Source organism: Bos indicus x Bos taurus, chromosome X (assembly GCF_003369695.1).
Source record: "Bos indicus x Bos taurus breed Angus x Brahman F1 hybrid chromosome X, Bos_hybrid_MaternalHap_v2.0, whole genome shotgun sequence".
In the NCBI taxonomy this organism is placed as follows: domain Eukaryota; kingdom Metazoa; phylum Chordata; class Mammalia; order Artiodactyla; family Bovidae; genus Bos; species Bos indicus x Bos taurus.
In genome coordinates, this window is record NC_040105.1 from 106,839,651 (window position 1) to 106,854,714 (window position 15,064).

General features: G+C 52.8%; 1 pseudogene; it reads right to left on the bottom strand.

Moving 5' to 3' along the window:
- Nucleotides 1-13,437: 13,437 nt before the first annotated feature.
- LOC113886946 lies at nt 13,438-14,604 on the bottom strand (annotated as a pseudogene).
- Between the last annotated feature and the right edge of the window lie 460 nt (nt 14,605-15,064).

Consider the following 15,064-nt stretch of genomic DNA (forward strand, 5'->3'; position numbering starts at 1 on the left):
TTCTGAAGCAGTTTAGGTGAGGACCCTGAGGGAGGACTGAGGGGATGCTGGACCCCAATCAGAGGAGACCAAGGGAAGCCGGTCCCTGCTGTCAGTCCTTGGTGGCCCTGGGTTACGATGAGTGCATTAGACATGGTCAGACTTCCTGACATCCAGGTCTCAGACTGGGGACCTCGTATATGTGGCAAGGCCTCAGGTGGGCCAATTCCCAGGTCCTTCAGGGTTTCAAGTTGAGGACCCTGAGGACGAACTAGGGGACCCTGTACCCCAATTAAATGAGACCTCAGAGAAGCCTGTCTCTGTTGTCAGTTCAGGGCTATCATGGAGTATGATGAGTGCAACAGACATGGTCTGACTTCTTGACATCCAGATCTTGGAGAGATGGGGCCCTGGTGTAAGGGGCGGGGCTTCAGCTGGGGAGAGGCGAGAAGCTCAGGTCCTGCCCAGAGGCAAGTTGAGGTGCCTGAAAGAGGACACAGGGGACCCTGAGTGAGGACCAATGGAACCCCACAAATCCTCACCCTTGTAGTCAGCCCTTGGAGACCCTGGTGTGAGATAAGCACACTAGGCCTGTCTGAATTCTTGACATGGGTGTCTCAGAGGACTGGGGACCTTGTGAAAGCAGTGAGGTCTCAAAATGACTGACCCTGCCTGGAGTCCAGACTCCATGCTAGGAATGACAGAGGTGGTTAGAACTTAAGACAGGGAGGTATCCTTGCCTTTGATGGGAGTCTTAGAGGCCTCAGAGTAGAGTGAACAGTTTCCTGACCTATGGCTTAGGGACCTCAGGATCTGAGGTGTTCGGCCACAGTGGGGAGTGTTCAGGCCTGCAGAGGGTGTACTCCTTGGATCCAGAGGGATAACTGAGCAAACTCCTGTCCCATCCCTGTGGTCAGTTTTGGGAGGCCAGGAGGGAGGTGAGGAAGAGCTGAGGATCGGGCATCTCCCCAGCCTAGGATCCACAGGAGGCCCTGGGCAGGTGCAGCCACATGTGGGGTCCATCAGCACTTTCTGTTCAGACTCAGGTCTTGTTCTTTGTTTCCCTGCAGGCCCCCAAAGGGGAGGGAATAGGTCATGCCAGGTGAAAGGTTAGCACTACACAGGGAGCCCTGAGGGGACCTCCCACCCCACAACTTGGGGGACCTCACAGAGTCCCCCCCCTCCTACCAGCACGGAAGGCCCAGGGATATGTCTCAGTCTACCCCTGAGGTGTCCCCTCCATGTCTCTCACAGGAGCTCCAGGAGGCGAAGCAGAGGTCTGAGGACCATGTCCTGAGGTCAGAGATCAGAGGAGGTCCAGGCAGTGCCAGAAGTCAAGGTGAGGAGGGCGTCCTGAGTGTGCACCAGGGGCTCCCCTTCCCAGAACAGAAGGGAAACCACAAGGCCCATATCCCCACACCATGTCAGCCCAGGAACCTTCGGCTGTGCTGCCTGTACCCTGGGGAGACACCCCCCTCCTTCAGGTAGTCAGGTGTCCAGCTGCACAGGAAGCATGACCCTGTGAGGCTCGAGAGCACCCCTCAAGAGGAGACCTGTAAGTGGCCTGTGCCAGACTGCCCAGGATGTGTTTCTAAGGTGAGGCCGCTCACACCCCCTCTCTCCTCCAGACACGTGGTCCATGTCTGTCCCCCTGCCTCACTCCTGTCTGTGGTTCGGTCCCAGGCATTGCACTTGGGATGAAGATGAGTGAGCTGAGCAATCCTGAGGAAGACCTTCAGGATCCAGGCAATCCCCAGGGCCAGGTAGAAGCACAGCTCCTGGGGTCTGAGGCAGGGAAGGCTGCATCCCCCTCAGCGTCCTCTCCATCAGTCTCCTCCTCCACCCCTGTGGAGGTCTTGCCCCAGGAAGCTCTGAAAGAGATGATGGCTAACCTGGTGAAGTTTCTGTTCTTCAAGTATTGTACCAAGAAGCTGACCTTTAAGACCAAAGTACTGAATACAATCCTCATGGGTAATCAGGACCACCCCTGTGGTCTTCTATAAAGCCACCTCATGCCTGGCAGCTGGTCTTCGGCATGGTGGTGAAGGAGGTGGACTCCAGGGAGCACGGTTACATCTTGGTCCCCACCCTGGGCCTTACCTGTGATGCGATGCAGAGCAGTGGGCAGAGCATGCCCAAGGCTGGACTCTTGGTGCTGGTCTTCAGCCTGATCATCTGAAATGGAAACTGTACCCCTGAGGAAGTGGTCTGGGAAGCACTCAGCAGGATGGGGGTATGTCCTGGGTGGGAGCAATCTATTTTTGGGGAGCCCAGGGAGCTGCAGACCCACGTGTGGGTGCAGGAAGGTTACCTGGAGTACCGGCAGGTGCTTGACAGTGACCTTACTCGCTATGAGTTCCTGTGGGTTCCCCGGGCCTATGCAGAGACTAGCAAGTGGCAAGTAACAGAGTATCTGCTCAGGGACAACAAAAGGATTTCAAGGGTCTTCCAACCCCCATCTGCAGAGGCTGTGAGGGAGGAGGAAGAAGGGCCCTGAGCCAGAGAAGCAGCCAGGTGATCCTTCCATCTGTGATTGAAGAGGAAGCAGTCAGCCTTCTCAATAGTGTGGGCCCAGGTCAGTTGGGGAAACCTGGTGTGTAGTACTTTTGGGTTCCTGTTCTCCATGATGATATGGAGATTCATCTCTGTTTTCTTTAGGAATTGTTCAAATGTTTTTTTTTTTTTTTTTTTTCAGCTGAAAACTTAATAAATTTCAATATATAATTGTGAATGAAATTGATCACACTTGAATTTGTGATTCAAGTTTAAGGACCCAGTTTAAGGACCAGAGTTTTGCTGTTTTGTAAAAGAGATTGGAAACTGTCTCATTTTATTTTGTGAACCTGAGCAAGGTAACGTGGATTAGAATTACAATTATTTTGCACATGTAAACTTACTTAGCAGTATACAGTTGGTGGAAGAATTAGAAAATAATAAAAGAAATTATTGTAGTGAATTCTTGCTTCTTATACTTTTAGTCTGTCCTTTTCTACAGCTAACCCATGTCTGTTTACTTGGATTTTGCTGGATATTATTTAAGAAAGTAGGAAGAAATTGATGAGATTAATAAGCTCCCTGATTCCTTGTCAGGAAGCATTTAGCAGGAGGCTTCCTGTGTGCTGTTTTGGATCTGTCAGGAATTCTCTGTTCCTTTTTAATTCCTGAATATTCAGCAATTAAGAGGAGAGGCAAGCCTCTCCCAGGGCTGAAGAATCCAGGCATTCCCTTCATTAGTTTTTCTATACGGTGATAAGTACCCTCTTCCTTTTATGAACCATATGGTAAAAGTGATTATTTACAACTCTTTCTCTCTTTAATATGGATTGCCTATGTTTTGTAAGTCTGAAATTTTAATCTTTATCTTTGCTGAGAATAACTACAGTATATATGCCCACACCATGTTGATTAAAACACCTTTGCTCCATCAGAGCTTTGGTCCCTGTCTCTCTCTGTCTCTCTGTCTCTGTCTCTGTCTCTGTCTCTCTCTCTCTCCTCCCTCCCTCCCTCCCTCCCTCCCCCCCCTCCCTCCCTCCCTCTCCCTCTCTCTCTCTCTCTCTCTCTCTCTCTCTCTCTCTCTCTCTCTCCCTCTCTCTCTCAGGCTATTTCTTTGGAGTGCAGAGGCTCTCTGAGTTCACTTTCCTGCCCAGGCTTCTAAGACCCTCTCGAGAAGGCACTCTGCACCTTCACCCCATCGAGAGGGCTCCTGAGGCCTCCATGAACAGAACAAGCCCCATTTTATTGGCTTTCTGCATAAACCAAGGAATATCAGCCTCTTTCTCTCTCCTTTACTTTCTTATTGGTCGACTCCGGACCACCAGATTCTAATCCACTAAAAGACCTCAACAATCCCTGGCTCATTTATTCCACAGACCTTCATGGAGCCTCTGTTCTGTGGGAAGCTCTGTGTTAGCAGTGGAGACACTGGGAGAAGCAGGACACACCCACACTTAGAGTGGGAGTCTAAAGTCACTCTGAGGGTCCAAGGCCATCTCCAGGCAGCTGAGTTCTTGCTAACTTACCTGCCACTCCTTATCCTCTTGGGCTAAAAGATATTGTTATCTTCTGGTGACCGCTGAGGGGACCCCCATGTGAAGGTGAGTTGTTCCCTGTGCTCCCCCATGGTCATGGGCATAGCATGCCCCATCCAGCATCTGTGCTTGGACTGCACCTTTCTCTCAAGGATTAAGGATGCCCCTTCTTGAGTGAGGATGAGGGGGTCCAGGCACCCCAGAATAGAAGGCCCCATAGAATACAACTCCACCCCTACTGGGCCTCTTGGGGGCCCTGGTCTGGGTTGTCAGGCTGAGACCTCATGCCCCCTCACTTCCTCAGTGAACTCAGGGATTCAGAGGCTTGGTCTTTGGGGAGCAGTCACAGGTGGGCAGATGGAGGAGCCCTTGTCCTGCAGAGACTCGAGGTGAGAACCAGAGGAGACTGAGGGTTCCCAGGGAATATATGTGCTGCCCTCCTGACAGCCCTGGGAGACCAGGGTGGAAGGAGTCCAGATGTGACATCACTGATCCCAATGGGAGGGGAGAAGTGAGGACCTGGGTTAGGTACCTGGGTTCAGGACAACAGAGTAAAGGAACCCAGCTGTGCTAGGAGTCAAGGTAGAACCCTGTGGGGGGGCTCTGGGACCCCAGGACATCCAGGTCATCAATGTTCTCAGCCTCTGGAGTCCCCAGCAGGGTTGGGGGAATGAGCCACCTACTCCAACTTGCCTCTCAGGGGTCCTGGCTAGGGAGGGCTGGATCTAAGGGGAGCAATGTCGAGGTGAGAAGGTGGTACCCAGACCTGCTGAGAGTCAAAGTGAAGAGCAGAAGGAGGGTTGAGGATGGCCAGGGGCATCATCTCAGCTCTGGGAAACCCTGGGCATGGAGCCCTGACTTCATGTCCACAGACTCTCCCTGAGGGTCTTGATGCAGTGACGGCCTTGGTGTGAGAGTCCCACCTCCATTCAACACAAGGGGCATCCCCGGAACTGCCAGGACTCAAGATGAGGACCTTGATCAAGGACACAGGGAGCCCCACAGGTCCCAGAACCTACTGTCAGCCTGGGGCTGCATGAGAACAAGGTCTCAGGAACATTGGAGAGTTGATTTAAGGGGAGGGGGCCTCAGAGATTGAAGAGGAGATTCTTAGGTTCTGAAGGAGTTTAGGTGAGTATCCTGAGGGAGGACATAGGGGACCACTCAAGAGGAGACTTTAAGCAGCCTGTGTCAGACCATCCAGGGTGCATTTCTCAGCCGAGGCCTGTGGTCCCAATCTGTCCCCCTGTGTCACTCCTGTCTGTGTTTTGATACCAGGGATCATGCTTGTGGTCAAGATGAGTAAGCTGAGAAGCCAAGCGAGCCTGAGTAAGACCTTGAGGACCCAGGTGAGGCCCAGGTCCCGGTGGAGGCACAGCTCTTGGGGGCTGAGGCGGGTGAGGCTGCATCCCCCTCGGCCTCCTCCACCCCTGGGGAGGGCAGCCACTCTGCATGCTATGAGTTCCTGTGGGGTCCCCAAGCCTATGTGGAGACCAGCAAGTGGCAAGTCATGGCGTTTCTGCTCAGAGTCAACCAAAGTGCTTTGAGGGAGGAAAAGGGGGCCTGAGTCAGAGCAGCAGCCAGGTGATACTTCCCTCTGTGATTGAAGAGGGGGTGGTCAGCCTTCTCAGAAGTGAGGGACCGGGCCAGTTGGGGGAACTGGTTTGTAGCATCTTTGGGTTCCTCATGACTATGATGACATGGAGATTCATATCTGTTTTCATTACAAAATTTCCAAACTTTGACAGTTTAATAGAAGGCTAAATAACCTTTAATGTCTTAGTTTGTGAATGATGAGGATCAAAATGTGTTTGTGGTTACCCATTTCAAGTACAAGAGTTTTGCTCTTTTGTAAAAGAGATTGGTCATTCTTCCATTTTGTTCTGTGATCCTGAAAGGGATACATTGGAATTGGAATTAGAACTGTTTTGGAAACATGAGCTTACTTAGCAGCAATATTGATGGGGTAAGATTTAAATAATAATAAAGTGATCATAGTGAATTCATGTTTCTGTCCTTTGTAGGTATCATTCTCAAAAATTAAGTTATCTCTGTTTATTTGGATTTGTCTGGGTTATTTAAGGAAGTAGAAGACAACTAATCTGAGCCACCTGCCCAAGGGCTAATTTATTCCAAAGACCTTTACAGAGCCTCTGCTCCCTGAAAGGTTGTGTTAGCAGTGGGGAACTAGGAGAAGCAGGACAACCCTCACTCCTAGAGTGATGGTCTAGGAGCCAGAGTCACAAGAGAAAGTTGGAGAGACGTCCACTAGTCCCATAGAACAAGGGAACATGGAGCAGGGCAGTGAGGCTCCAGGAGGAGCACCTACAGGTTGGTGCCTGAGCCAGGATGGTGTGGGGCCTTGGAAAACTGGGTTCCTTCTGTGAGAGGTGATTGTGATGAGGCTGGATGGTAGCACCCCTCAGTATTGCATTGTGTCTTGGGGGTGATGGGAAAGTCTGAAAGGGATCCTTGCTGTGAGGTGTCCTTTTGCATCTTGGATAAAGCCCAGAGAGATCTCTTTCTGGGGCAGGAAGGAAGGGGTCCTGGCTCTTATCACATTGCTGTTGACCGCAGGGGTAAAGGAGGTGTTTTCCACCCCATATCTGCAAGGAATCCTGGAGAACTTTGGTCACACTCCCTTGAAGTGATGCCCAAGCAATCCATGGAACTACCCTCTCTTTCCTGGTACTGCAGATCCAGAACCCAAGGTGTTAATGAGCTTTAAATTATCTCTTTTTGTAATTGGCCATTAATCAAACACTTTAACTTTGTGGGGATGCAATGAAGGAATATAAGGGTTTGGATGGAAGACCAGCTGGGACAGAGGCAAAGACTGGTTCTTGCTTTGCCTGCTGGAACATTCCTCAACACCCAAAATTAACAGGCCCTATAACTGGAAATGGGGCTTCTGGGGTAGCTCAAAGGATAAAAACATGCTTGCATTGTGTGTTACCTGGGCTCAAGCCCTGAGTCAGGAAGATCACCTGGAGTAGAGTATGGCAACCCACTCCAGTATTCTTGCCTGGAGAATTCCATGGACAGAGGACACAGGTGGTCTATAGTCCATGGAGTCTCAAAGAATTGAACATGACTGAGCTAATAATGGAGAAGGCAATGGCAACCCACTCCAGTACTCTTGCCTGGAAAATCCCATGGATGGAGGAGCCTGGTAGGCTGCAGTCCATGAGGTCGCTAGGAGTCGGACATGACTGAGCGACTTCACTTTCACTTTTCACTTTCATGCATTGGAGAAGGAAATTGCAACCCACTCCAGTGTCCTTGCCTAGAGAATCCCAGGAATGGGGGGGCCTGGTGGGCTGCCATCTCTAGGGTTGCACAAAGTCGACTGAAGACATGACTGAAGCAATGCAGCAGCAGCAGCAGCAGCAGCAGGAGCAGCAGAGCTAATAATACTATGGTCCACTATGGCCTAACTGGAAAAGTTACCTTGTTTTATTTATGAATCATCATGTTTGGCTGATTAGCTATTCCACATTCTATTGAGGTGTATATTCTGTGACATGACCTGGACCACAGAGCAGCCAACCCCTTCCCACAGTGGCGAGTGGAGAAGTGCCTGTGGGCAAGTGTGAGAGATTCCTGCCATGCTATCACAGTGCCAATGGCCGCCAGGCCCTGCCAGCAGCATCACATACCTCAGGCACATTCTGCAGCCCAGTATATGGGTTCCTCAAACCAGCTGTCTTTACAGACGAACTTAGGCCATGGGGCTTGGGCATCTTCCCAGGATCACATGCTAGTGAGGGCCTGGGTGGGCTCAGAGCCTTGGTCTCAACTCCTCTGTAGCCCCCACCCTTCCCGCCCACCCCAGGAAACTGTCTCACCTTCTAACTTCTCATGCCTTTCTCTTCTCAGTGCTACACAATACCTCTCAGGTGACAAAAAGCAGGTCTGTGGAAGGAAGGGGACAAGGAGAATAAGAAGCACTGTGGGGCTGCTCTGTGATTTGCTGAAAACTAACTCTGCCATGGGCTGGCATCTCTGTCCAGTCCCAGCGCCTCCCACCTGAGGGCGTCGCCCTGTCCCTGTTGCTGCCATGGGGCCTGCTGCCCAACTGAACCTGCCAGGCTGACCAGCTTCTCACCGAGAAGGAGGGAAGGAGGGTCTGACCTTATGGCCCCAGTGTCCAGTAGGATAAGGCCCCTACAGGAGCCTCCTCTAATACAGGAGAAAAGTTGACATGGGCAGACCCCCAAGGCTCCAGGTCTCCACAGGCACAGTGAGGGTGCAGAGCACCTGGAGGTCTTCTGGGCTGGGCACACCAGGGCATGGACCACAAGCACAAGGGCAGGAGAGTGAGGCTGAGAAGGGCAGGCCTTGGACATCATGAGGGCTTGTGTGTACACAATGCAAATATCCTGAGCCAAAGCTGACAGAAACTCCTCGGTCCCATGCAAACCTACTGACAGGGCTCGGATGGTGACTGGAGGGGACAGAAAAGGCAGCTCCCTCAGGACCCAGGGAGTGAGGAGGGGCCCCAAGTCGGGGGGGGGGCAGGAAAGGACACCTAACCAGGCTGCCACAGACACCATGGTCTTTGGTCCCCTTCAGAGGACCCACCAGGGGCCCCCACAAATGATCACAGCCTCCAGGGCTGTGTCCCAATCCAATGAGCCAATCTGAAAGAATATTTTGTCAACCTGTTTAGGAGCACAAAGGCAAGGGAGCAAGCCCAGGTCAAGGCCTGTGACCTCTATTCTGGCCACCAGTCCTCAGACTGAAAGGCCCTGGGTGAGCCTCTTCCACATCCTCTTAGCTCTTCCCTTTTAGACACCAGGCAGTAGCCCTCACACAGGGCAAATGGCCTTGCTGAGTGGCAGAACTGGGGGGACACAGTCTCTACGGGGACAGTACTAAAGGGTCCTCACACCATGGGCCTTTCCAAGGTACCAGTCTATCCCCTACACGGTGATTTTGAAGACCAGTGACCCACAAAGGTCAGAGAACATACATCTTCAAACCCTCTGCCCTATCGCCCATGTGTGGTGAAGACAGATGACACTCACTGGAGTTTCATCCTGTCCCACTCTCACCCATTTTCAAATATAGGTAGATGGGGCTTCCTTTGGTTACATCTCACTCAACAAGTCAGACATGTCCCTGGGAGTGAGTGTGTGTAAAGGAGGCCCTTTGAAAAGTGCCCAACCCGTGAGCCAACTAAATCATTTGACGTACCTGCCATCTGGGTAAGGGAGAACAGGTCCACAGTGGTGGTGGGGACAGCAACAGGAGCAGAGAAGATCAGAGATGGTCTCAGAGAGGACCAATGAAGTGCTTGTTTTAAACAAAAGAGGCTGTACCTTGAGCCCCTAATCAAGTCCTTCAAAGGGCAGGTACCCACAGACATGCAAGTTGGACATGGGAGGCAGAACCAGGGGTAGCAGAAGCCCAATCACTCCACTGATGAAAGGAAGCAGTCATTTTGAGGCAGTCTCCAGGGTGGCTGAATCCAAGGCTCTGGAAAGGGGACGAGAAAAGCACACACACAGGTGTTCCCAAAGTGAGGACTCTATGGCCACAAGAGCAATCTTTATGGGAAAAAATGGAAACTGAAGACAGCACCCTGTGATTTGCAGTGGGATGATGTCTGGGAGTAGGCAGAGCTCAGGAGGCTGCAAGTTCAGCAGAGCACCTGGCTGTACCCTACCACACAGTGTCCTGGGGAGTCTGTGTCTCAGGTACTTGGGGAACAGTCAAGTGGAATGTGAAGTCATTCCCACTGTGCTCAAGCACAGCCCTCCTGTGGGGACAGCTTGATCTGAGGGGCAATGGGGGCAGGACCACAGGACTCTGACTTTGGGGCCATCTGAATGGGACCTACCAACCGGCAGTACCATTCAGAAGAGACCAAATCCAGAAGAGGGGCAAGACCATAGCCGAGGGTATGGGGGGTGGGACCACCAAATCAGGCTAGGCCAAACAGCCCCCTATGGACCCCATCTTCTGGAAAGGACAGTTGCCAGGGGCCTATCTGACCCATTGGGTCTCTCCCAGTGATAGCTAAGCCAGGACTCTCCAGGGCCTGGCCCTTTAGCAGAAGCCAACCACAGCCCTCCCCATTGGTAGGGAGGGGGGGTGGAACAGGGGCACATTTGTCAACCCATCCAGGGCCTGGCCCTCTGAAACAAGGGGCCTGGCAGCAGATGGGAGCCTTTTCAGGCAACCTGAAACATACTTTTCTGTACTTTCAGACAAGAGATAAGCTGGGGATCCCATCTCCATTCCCAGACTCCCTCCCCAACACTGGGCTGGGGCTGCCTCTCCACATCACCTCTGTGACATCATGAACCAGTTAAGGAAGCTGACCACTTAATTGGCTGCCTGTCCCATGACCCAGATTCTAGAATTTCCAGAGAGTATTTATGGGGCACCTCAACCCTGGTCTGAGGCCCTTCTGCCCTGAGTGCTCACTGCTTCGGTAGAGAATGCTCCTGAACTAGATTGGCTCCATGACTAGTCAGAGTTCCCATGAGGCACACACAGCCCCGCTGGCCCCATCAACTGATGGGGCACCTGCAGCAGGGCACCGCCTTGATGTCTCCCCAGATCCAAAAGTAGATTCAGGGGAGGCTTTGGAGAAGCAGTGGGACCAACCAGAGAGCCTAGATCCAGGCTCCCAAGATAACCCGCCCCGCACAGGGCCCTAACCCAGTAACAGCCAACAAGGAAGAGAACAACACCGTCCTCAGGCTGTCCTTCCCCAGGAAGCTCCGGATGATCATGGAGGATGCAGCCTTCACCTCTGTGCACTGGAACAAGAAGGGAGACACAGTGGTCATCAAAGCAGATCTCTTCCAGAAGGAGGTCCTTCAGCACAGAGGTACAAACAGCATCTTTGAGACAGACAGCATCAAAAGCTTCATCCGTGAACTGAACCTGTAAGGGTTCAGTAACATCCGCCCTCTGGGTCACTCTTCAGGGAAGAAGAAGATGATAGTAATATAGAAAGCCCTTCCGGGGAGACTAGACTTGATGACCCAAGTGCTGGACAGGTTTCATTTCTTAGAATTTTTTCTCGTGAGATGGTAGTTAAGGAAAGAGGAGAAAGCAGGGCTTATCATGTTCCACGAATCCCCTTAGGACCCACAGGGGTGACTCCAGACCTTGAGAGGCCAGTTGATGTCAGGGACCATCAGTAACACCTCAACTGAGGCTGGCCCCAGGGGAGATCTAGGGAGAGCCCTTGCTTGGGCCTCATAACCTGCCAGGAATGAAGAGACCTTGTCTTCATAGTTAGCAAGGCTGGGACGGTGGTGGGAAGGAGGGCAGTGAGGAACAGCTATTCTCCCCAAAGATGGCTAAAGTGATTCATTTCCTTTTAGATCTATCGCAACTCCAACTTTCAGAGAGCCTCTCCTCCTACAGAACATCCAGTGGAAAGACAACCCCAGAACAACTGCTTAGCTCATCACCAGCACAACAACGAGCCCAAAGAGAAAGAAGCATGCAGTGGCGACCAGACACTTTCCTCGATTCCATCATGAGTCCACCCAAGAGGCTGACAAGAAGGCCCAGGAGAGAATGCCAGCTGCTCAAGGAATCCCTGGCCAGTTCTCATTTGCGTTCTGTGGCCTTTGGTTTATGGGCAGTGTAGCCTTGCAGGCTGGAGCAAACCATCTCCCCAGTGAGCAGGACGGCCTCAGTGGTGAGGGCATGTCCAGTAACGCCACATCTGTATCTCTGGCTACTGCTGGAAGGGACACCTCAGGGTAACTGCCCAAGAGCCCCCCAGGGTACCCAGGTTATGGTTCAATGATGACTATGTACACCTATTTTTCCGTAATGATGGCGGCTGTTTCAGTTGTGGCCCAAGATGAGGCCTCTGAGGCACTCAATGGCACCCCATTCCAGTACTCTTGCCTGGAAAATCCCATGGATGGAGGAGCCTGGTGGGCTACAGTCCATGGGGTCAATAAGAGTCAGACACGACTGAGTGACTTCACTTTTGCTTTTCACTTTCATGCATTGGAGAAGGAAATGGCAACCCACTCCAGTGTTCTTGCCTGGAGAATCCCAGGGACAGGGGATCCTGATAGGCTGCCGTCCATGGGGTCGCACAGAGTCAGACACGACTGAAGAGATTTAGCAGCAGCAGCAGCAGCAGCAACAGAGGCAGAGGAGGAGCAGTAGGAGTCCTCAGATTACAAATGTGCCCTCTGTGAGCAGTTCAAGAACAACCCCAATCCCTGAGCTGCCAGGACCCCAATGACACTCAAAAGCACTCTCTTGTAATCAAAAATATATTTCTGGGTCTAATAAAGTATAGCAAAACTCCAAAGGAGTAAATAAAGAATCGAATGAGAACTGCGAGTCTGTGTTCTTTCTATCTGTCCATGCTATTCACACATGGCATTGGGTGAGCCAGATGAGGCTGGAAGCCCACGCCCCAGGTAGGCCTCAGTCCAGTCCCCATGGTCCCTTTTCATCTGAAGCAGCAGCGTTTCACACCCTCAGCCAAGAGTGTGGCTCCCAAGCAGAGCGCTGAGGCCAGCCCAGGATGGGCTGGTCCCTGGGCCTTGCCTGACACACAGCAGAAGTGCCAGTCTGGCTCCTGACCATGGGGGCATCACCTTTAATGAGTCATGTACCCTGAAGCAGAAGGGGCTCCTCCTGGGTCCCCTGATGATGCCACAAGTTTCTGGTTAGCAGCTGAGCATCTGTCTCCAGCTCCTGATCCAAGGGCCTCCCCAAGAGGCCCACCAGAAAGCAGGGTCACCCCACCAACCAAGGGCCTTGTAAGCACATGACCCCAAACCCAAAAACAAGTACAAGGTTTCCACAAGGTGAACACTAGCCCTTGTCATTCTGCTCTCACAGCTGTATTTAGGAGCCTGTCTTTGGATCAGGAATGGCCAGACACTGTAACCAACTCACACACTTTGTGACCCAAGGGACACTTTACAGTAGGGCAAGGGTCACCTGCAAGGACACACCACATCCTGTTTCAGGGCCACTGGGCCTCTCTGCCTGCCAAAGGCCTCACCGGCTGCTCATGCTCAGCCCAGCCCCCAGCCTTCCCCATCACCCCCTGGTCACTGTTCCAACATCGGGGAGATTGGACCAGAACATAGAGGGAAAAACACTGACTGGTTTCCTAACAACACATTTCTCTCAACCACCCAGACCCAGCAGGGCCAAAACGAGTGGTGACACCATTTTACTGTAAAGGTCAAGGTCCTGGAGACTCATGCTGAGTCCAGAGCAGCACCACATGAGGGGTGTCCCGACCTGCACCAAGTTTGCAGCACATCCCAGGGTGGGGCTGATTTAGACCTGAACCATGTCCAGGGCACAGCCGTGACTGGACAGTGTCACTATGTGCAGGTCTCTTGGTCACCTTCCTCTCGAGAGCCCAGCCTGGACAGGCCTCCTCCTCAAAGGGGATCAGGTGCTCCAGGATGTCCACCTAGAAGATATCCTTACCACCCCTCCCAGGGATGGGCTGCAGCATCCAGCAGGGGTGGTGAGCACAGTCAGGTACTTCTGTTCCAGTTTGCATAGCAGGGCTTGATTCTCCAGCTCCTCCACCTCATCAAGTCTAGGTTTTCTGGGCACAGCAAAGTGTCCCCAATGTCCATGAGACCTGTGTACAAAGACAGGACATAGAAGGAGAACAAGGTGACTCAAAGTCACACTTGCTAGAGATTAAGACCATATTATGGAGGGGACCTGAGGTCAACTGGGTCCTCTGGTTGAACATTTCAGATGGACTCACCTGGGCAAAGGGAATTCGGGGTTAGGCCAAGTGAGGAGGGAATGAAATGAAAGGGAGAGGCCTGGTGCTCCATGAACCCACCAGGCCATAGGCAGGTCTCAGTCTGCCCACTGAAGGCTGCAGGGACAGAGCAGGAGGGCCCTGGCAGGGAGCCTGTGGACATCAGGTCCCTAAGGGATTCACCAGCAGACAGGTGTTGCTGTGGGGCCTCACTCCTGGGGAGTCAGGGGACTTGCTCAGGCCCGGCTGCAGGAAGTGGGGGTATGGAACCCAGGCTGGGTACCTTCCTGGCTATGGTCTCTGCCAGGCACACACACACACATGTGGGGATACACACACAGATACACACAGAGACAAGTGCCATGTGCAGACCTGGATGTGCCTCTTCCTCAGAGCACAAACAGGGACTGGGGCCCAGACTGGGGGTCAAGCACTTCAGCCACTGTCTCCCAGCCCAGGGACCCTTGCTGTCCCTATGAAGAAACCTCAGCTCCCCCACTCCCCCCCACAACCAGTTAAAAAGAAAACAAACAAGCACAACCAGGCTGAGATAGAGGGCAGCACCCGGGGCCTTGGAGGCAGCGCAGGGCAGGGCGTCATTTGCCCACAATCACTCTACGGCCAAACTTGTCCCCATCCTGTAGCAAGGCCTGGATCTGGGCAGGGCTCATCCCCAGCCTCTGCTCCAGCAGCTCCTGCCAGGCAGCGTCCTCCCAGTCCCAGTGCACCATGTGGACAGTCAGGAGACAGTGCTGGTGGCCACCATAGCATGGGCCACCACCGCATCTCCAGGGTCTTGACACTGTTTAAGATGAAACCTTCATAAGGCTACTGGAAGGACAGACAGCCAAACTTCATCTCCCAGGGCTCCCAGGACCTCATGTGGCTGCAAATACACAGAACCACAAAGTTCAGGAGCCTGACACAGCAGCCTCCAAGCTCACAGCCCTGGGCTGGACCTCAGCCCCGGGCCAGACCTCAGCTCCACTTGCTTGAGCTTCCTCCATGTCTGCTGACACAGAAAGAGGGGGGTGTTGTCAGAGAGGGCTGACTCCTTCCATCCATCTCCACGTGGTCTGCTGACAGGTGGGTGGCAACCCAAAGGGCGCATCTATCACACGGAGGCTGTGGGGAGGTCAGGAAGGAGGGTACTATAACAGGAGAGAGGCATGTAGTGAGTTCCAAGACAGAGGGCCCCAAAACACTGGGAGCACTGAGGAGGGAGGTCAAGCCCCCTGGCTTCACAGCCCAGAGGCTGGGCTTTAGTCCTCTCCCAGCACAGACAAACACTGTCCTGGGCTTGACTTCCCCCACCCCC